At 38.1% G+C, this 7,595-nt stretch overlaps 1 long non-coding RNA gene across 1 annotated transcript; it reads right to left on the bottom strand.

Annotated features, from left to right (window-relative positions):
- Positions 1–345: 345 nt before the first annotated feature.
- LOC311242601 lies at positions 346–1,311 on the bottom strand. The gene is made up of 3 exons (XR_014620623.1): positions 1,241–1,311; positions 766–892; positions 346–384 (listed from the first exon to the last, which is right to left on the bottom strand). It is a non-coding gene; the product is annotated as an uncharacterized lncRNA (long non-coding RNA).
- Between the last annotated feature and the right edge of the window lie 6,284 nt (positions 1,312–7,595).

A 7,595-nucleotide genomic window follows, 5' to 3' on the forward strand; every position in this document is an offset into this window, starting at 1 on the left:
TCATCAACGAGGAACATCACAGGCCCGTCGTGTCGCCGAAAACATGCGTCGAAGATGCCAGGGGCCAGCAACCTCCGGTAAGCTTCCAACATTATTAATCTTCCTTAATCTTTTACATTCCGCTAGCTCGCATGGTGCAAAGCATCCAGTGCGCTGGGACGAAAATAGAGGAAGGGTGTGTCATGACCAGAGTCATGATTATATGGGTGGTGCCACCATAAGGGGCGGGGCCCCATACAGGTGGGGTGCATGTGTTTTTGTTCGTGGGAGATACATTAGGTATCACAGGCGATATAGAGTATCTCGTAAGGCTCAGAGCGGGAGCGATGCCATACGAAATATAACTGGTAATGCAGGAAAGGCCTCCATCACTGCTCTTGCCATCTACACACCAACACACACAATCACACTTGTCATCTATTCTGCGCTACATCGTTTTTGCCAATAAAATTAATAAATTGAATTGATATTTCAATAAAAAGGATCAAACTATTAATAACTAATACTTGTAATGAGGTAATTAACACAACTTGAAGAATGTACATGACAAACTGCTGTGTCAACAACCAGCCCTCATCACTTTTCCCCTAAAAAATAAACTGAAAATTGATAATTTAGAAATGAATGACTTATCTTTTAACATCATTGACTATTTTATTCTTTAAACTTGTATAATAATCAAGCGACTGAAATAAATATAAGAATATATATATATGTAGCAGAAGCATAAATATTACATATAGTTAAAGTAAAAAACGATGTTACCATGGTAACTATGACCCCACAGCTACTGCCATCACGTTGAACTGGATGGTTCATGGTTGCTCCTCTCCATTTGACAGTCCCCCAGTCCTCCTTGCCATAGCAGGTCCTCCTCATCTTGAAGTAATCCCTTTGTAAAACACATTGTGGAATAGTCTCTAATGTAACTCCCAACAGACACATGTAGAATACAAATCTTTAAATATTGTGTAAAATAAAAACACTCCATTCGAACAATATGGACACTGGAAAATATTGTAGGTTACCTTGCTTACTGAGCTACTTCATTTAGAATTGTGTACACAGATACTAAGGGCGGGATAAGGAAATATCATTTAAAAAACAGCTGAGACCACCGAGCACAAAATAAATGCTTCAGTGGTGTGGGTTTGGGAACTTCTGTTAACATACTTATACATGTTTACTTAAACACAAAATATAATTCTAAGATCACTTAATATCTAATTTGCTGACTTACCGTACTCTTTTCGCAGCATTTTCCGAGTCTGCTTGCTCTTTGGTATTTGCCGCTGGATCCACCAAAAATACTGATCCTATGGCAGGAAATACGTACTAAAAAAAAGTGATGTTATTTCAAAACAGCATCGAACATTATATACATATTTAAATGAAAGGGATTTCTGAATGAAAACAATCACTAACCAGCAACTTCCAGTGTGTTTCGTCAACATTTACAAAGGCGATCACAGCTTGATAATCATTAAAGTTGATCTATAACAGCAATACAAATACTTTTAAGTTCTCTTAGGAATATGATGCCTTATTTTATTAAAAATAAATCATGGTGTTTCAATTTGTATATTAAATTACAAAATAGAAAACCCAAAGTACTATAACACAAAATGTACACATGCAAGTAAGCCATTTCACAGACAAATTTGGCTCTACAAGGTGTGGATAAGTAAAAGGCATGAAAACACACATTACCTTTCGCAAGCCGTGCCGATTGAGCTGGGTTCGTGGTCCAAAAAGTATAATACCTGCTGTGTAATGATTCAGTATATAAATTGTGTTTCCAGTGTTGAACTGGTTGGCATACAGGTGGAATAGGCCCTCAATAACCTAAATCCAACAATTGAGATGAAGACAGAAAAAAAATACAGCGGATTAAACGCTAATAAAATATATAATACAATTACATACTAATTTTTTTTTTTTTACTGTGGGTAATATTGTTTTAACCACAAAATACCTCGCCCGTTAGCCACTTGTGAGGTCTCAGAGTGCGTAGCTCACTGTGGTGGATCAAGAAATTGTCCCCTCTAGAATGGGAGGGGAGCACAGCAACTATACAACTTCAGTGGTCTTCCTTTTCCACATTGATGTCAGCTGCAGAAACAAATTAACAACTTGTTAAGTTAAAAAAAATCAGTCTTACTATATTTATGATAAATTATCCAAAACTCTACATAATTAATATTCAGATAAAAGGGAAAATTTAAGTTTAAACATATTAACTGTAAAATTGTATATTCTAAAACAGACATATTAAGTTATGACCAGTAAACAAAGTGATTCAGAATACATAGAAAAATGTATATGTAATACTGTCTATCCTCATGTATTTTATCACTGAACATATACTTAAAGTCCATGTAAGAAAAATAAAATAAAATGACCAATTAGCCAATGACATCTTTGTTGCAAGTCAATATCTAAATGCAATTTTGTAAATTATGTTATCAATTATGAGAATGATTCTTACCTGCTCTTCTTTGTCTTGAGATAGTTTGGGTGATACAAGTATCTCTTCTTCTGATGAATCCAGATTCACATTTTCTCTTGAAAACAGCAGGGGTGGTGCATCTTCCACTACACTGACACTGGACAAGTCGGCTCCGTCTGTATCACACTGTACACATAAAGGCAGAATAGCATCTACTGTAAGTACAATGTCAGTATATTAAAAATGATGCAGTCGAATTGTAGTATCATCCCTGCATTAATGTTATTAATCTAAAAAATACATTATTCCTTTTTTTCTTGTGATCAAATTTTTTTTATTTTCCATTTTTCAAACATGAAACATCACAACTCACAACACAATAATAACAATAATACGTAAAAGACATCCAAAACATAAACTAACCAAAATGATTAGACAATAAATTAGACAGAATATACATTTGCATACATATCCAGTTCAAATAAGCTGTCACAAAGTATAAGGCTTCCTGAGCCCCCTCCATCCCCAGGCCCGGCAGCCGCGAACCCCAACCATGAAGGACCCGGAGTCTGGCGCCCCCACGGGCCAAAGCACCACGCCACTTTAATGCTTCAACCCGCAGAGACCCCCAACCACGACCCCCCCCCCCCCCCAGTCAGAGCCCACGGCCACCAGACCCACAGCCAAAGGGGGGTCCCGAAAATATACATAATTAAAATTACAAGAGAAGAGAAAAAAAATAATAATAATAACAATAATAATAAAAAAAAAACAAAAAACAAAAAAACACAAGTGGACAATGGCACTCGCTCGGTCTGCCCCCCCCCCCCCCCCCCCCCCCCCACTCACCCCCGGACCTCAACGTGAGTTAAATACATTATATACAATAGATTATCTAGCAATTGAACGTTATATGCGCTCTTTTTTTTTATCCACTTTTTCTCCTATTTTCTATATTTTTCTCCCATCCCAATTTTCGTATCATCCAATTCACCCTCCCCTGTCACGAACGCTGTTTCTTGCCTCCCACAAGCCGGCTGCAATGTGGACTAAGTCATACATAGCACAAGTCCCCTCCGGTACTTGAGGTAACAGCAGTCGCATCTTTTCACCTGCGCAGCTCGATCTCTCAGTGGCGAGGAGTAACGCGTGGGAGGCTCACGCTGCCCCCGACACTTCCTGATTCTACTGCGCAGGCGCACCAACCGACCTGTAGGAGTCGCTGTCCACAACGCCCGATCCCCACCCATCAGTTTCCCACCCCCTAATAATGTGTATTAGTACGGACGACCAGCTAAACTGAAAGCAAATGTGGAGCGCTGGGCTCGAACTGACGAGCCCAGCGTCTCCAGCATTTCGTGGCGAGCGCCTTGCCCACTATGCCACGTAGCCGCACTCGTTATATGCGCTCTTTAAGCTTTGTAACCGCTGCCAACCAGATAGCAATATTTGCTTCGTTAACCCCGAAAACTCGTGCAGTGGATATCTCCAGATATAACACATCAAGATAGGTGAGAATCCATACCTTCGGACATAACTTATCTGGTTGTATCCAGCGTGAAGCAATCAGCTTTTTGGCAGCCGTAAGGCCGGCCAAAATGAGTCTCTTTACATGTAAAAATACATTATTCCTAAAATATATATATTTTGTATCCACAGTACAGGTTTTATAATGCTTTAAGAAAATTGACCTGTGATGTCACATGTTCTGGAGAGGGATTCTGTTCATGTGCATCAGTGATGACTGATGTTGACTGGTGGGGGGACTTGAGCTGTGAACAATGTAATACAGATAATTCCATGAAATACAAACACCACCCCATTATAAAACATGTACATTAGCTATTTGACTATTTGTCCATGTTCCTCAGAATGAGATGGGAGGGATAGCATGTCATGGTAAACACAAAAGTTGGAGCCAAGAAATGTTACAAATGGAAAAGTTACAAGATACATCAACAAAATTTCATAAGATCATCATGAGATCTTCTTAAAGAAGAACTCTAATTCTTTGTTCTTTCTAGTAGAATGAAAAAAGCCATTCTGTCATCCTTTACAATTGAAGGACATTTAAAAATAAATGCAGCAAAATGTTAGGCACTAACCTGAGATGGTGTGTGCTGTGGAATGCTGTCCTGTGCCTCTTTGAGGTTGGACGTGGACAGAGATGGGTTGAGAATCTTCTTCATAACCTGATAATCCCAAATGTACTTGACGTCAACATTTTATATTATCTCTGTATTATATAAACACATAGCATCACTTGTAAAAAATGGTGATCAATGAAGTAACTTTTCCTTTACCTTCTTTGCTTTAGATTTCTTGAAATCAAAAGGCTTTGTGATTGGTGTAACATATACACCTCTCCTCCTCTGTTTCCTCTGTTTCCACCGTTCCACATCTACCCTGTGGGTCTTAATTATAATAAACAAGAGAGCAATAGGTGTAGTTACTATAAATGGAAGACAATATTTCCACAACATTTTCAATTGCATTCTGTATAAATTGGCACAGATTAGTGGATATGTGGCAAAACTAGACAACTATGTGATGGCAATTTCATCACCTATGGTTAGTTGATGTTTTCAATAATATATTTGGTGCTTAAACCTGAGGTTATGTCTTAGTCCTGCAAGTTATTCTGACCTGTACTAATGGGATGTAATTTGCATTAACAAAAAGTTATTTTAATATGTTCAGTCCATGCATATAATTGTAAAAATGGATAACGTATATGAAACAGACATAACAGATGCTTTTTCATTGTTACATTTTAACAACAGATCAGTTGTGGGAGTCAATCAGCTACAACTAATTTAAAGTAATTCTGCTATGCAAATAAATGAATATATACTTTCACATCAGCTACTATGTTACTCATATGTAGTGTCAATTTCTGCAAAAACATGTTCAACGTGACAGAACTGAAAATATAAAACTTTGATCAAAGTAATTAGTTTGATCACATTATGATCCCTCAAACAAGGACAGCGATGACAGAGAAAGGCAATTACAATAAGTAAAGACTTTGCCAAAATATCATACCTTGTTCTTTGTCTTCAGAGTGTCTTTGTATTCTCTCAACAGTGCGTTGTGCATCACCTTGTATGTGTGCACAAAGTCATCCAGTCTTGTGAGCCTCTTCTGCTGAAAGCGAATCTTTTTAAGATCCCACTGGCTCTTCTCCATAATCCCCTGGGTCATGTTGTCTTTAGTGTAATTCTGTTAAATAACAGCTCTTTGGTGAATTATTGTGCCTACAACTGTATGGATATCAGCCATGTCATAAAGTTGTGGTTGGCTGTAATTATGTTTTTTTGTTCAAGTTTACCTGTGTTGATTTCTGGGCAACTCTCTTGAACCTCTTTGACAGTTTTTCATAAAAGGGCGTCCTTCCATGACGTCCGAGGTCACCTGCCATAGAAGCATCTAACTTTAATAATGGGTAAAACAAGCTTAAAATTAAAACATACATGAAGAAGAGGAAGCTAACTAACCAAGTAGTAGTCTTGACCACAGAGCAGCCTGAGGCAGAAAGTACTTGAGCAGCTTGGGGATAAAGTTTGGGCACAAGTACTCATTTGGCTCTCCAACTTCATCCAATGGTGCCTGCTGGATGACATCCTTAAAGTGGTAGTCAAACGGTGTTGGGCCCAAATCATTCTGTAAGACACATAATCACATTCATGTAATTGTTTTGTATTTTGGTGCATTTTTTAGTACTAAACCAGATGTTACTTACAATATTGTAATTCTTTGTGTAATTGTGTATTGGACTGCAGTTACAACAAATTCATATCTGCTGAACATTTCTACAAAGGAAAAAAGTCCATACGCTTATACCTATTTAGGCATAACTCACAAAAGGGAAATACTCAAAGCACCCAGAAAAACACAAACATTAGGGCTGCAAATAACAATTATTTTCATTGTCAATTAATGTGTCAACAATTTTCTTGATTAATGGATTAGTTGCTTGGTCTATAAAATCTCAGAAAATCAGTGTTTCCCAAAGTCCAACATGACATACTCAAATGTCTTGTTTTGTCCACAACTCAAAGCTATTCAATGTACTGTCATAAAGGAGTAAATATAGCATAGAATATTCACATTTAAGAAGCTGGAATCAGAGAATATTAACTTTTAGATAATATACTAAAACAGATTTTTTAAATAGTTGGCGATTAATTTAATAGTTGACAACTAATCCATTATTCAATTTTATTTTACAATTCTACAAAGGATTACCTACCACAAAGTCTTCCTCAGCAATGCCTGAGTCATCAATGACTGGCTGCACAACTGCTGTCAAAAGCGTCTGAAGGTCTTTAAAATGTTTCTCAACATTTTCCCCACTGCATGGACTTGCCAGCAGCACGGTGGCACTAACTACTACTTGATCCAGTCCTTTTAGAGTAGTAGTCTGGGTCATCAGCCCGAAGACATGCATGCACAGATGATAGTGTTTCGGGGCACTGTGAGGAAGAATTTACAGAATTAATATTATTACAATGCCACTATACTCTAAACTAAAATATAACTAAATCATATTCAGTTGAAGACATCACTCACTGTTTTTTGCAGAGGTCCTTTGCGTTTTTCATGACATGGCTCAGGCATCTATGTAGGATAGGAAGTGCAAGTGCATGCTCCTTTCCTTGTCCCGTCACAATTTGATAATATTGTGATAGCAGTTCGTTGAGACTAAGGCCACATAGATTATGCGCCATTGCCTGCATCAAAACTACAGAGCCATCACAAAGGAGCATAACTGGTCTTCTGCGAATTTTTGGCCCATGTTGTTTGACACAGTCTGTGATGAAAGAGCCAAGGAAGTAGGTTATCGATGCTGTGGTGTGTTCACAGGTAACATATGTGGCAACAGGGACAGGGGAGCATCCTTTTACTGGATTTCTGACCACAAGTTCATATATGTAAAAAGGTGTGCTCTCCCCTTTTGCCTTTTTAACAATGCTACCTGTGGCATCTAGGTAGACAATGTCCTCCTTTGATCTCTCATGGAATAGCTTTATTGTTCTCTTAGACCAAAGCATGACACCTTTTGGCTGCAGGATTACCTTCTGAATCCACTGGTCATCTTTGTCTTGCACATCCTCAGACATAAGTTGCAGACTCACCATCTCAT

Source organism: Notolepis coatsorum, assembly GCF_963971535.1.
Source record: "Notolepis coatsorum genome assembly, chromosome: 16".
NCBI lineage: Eukaryota > Metazoa > Chordata > Actinopteri > Aulopiformes > Paralepididae > Notolepis > Notolepis coatsorum.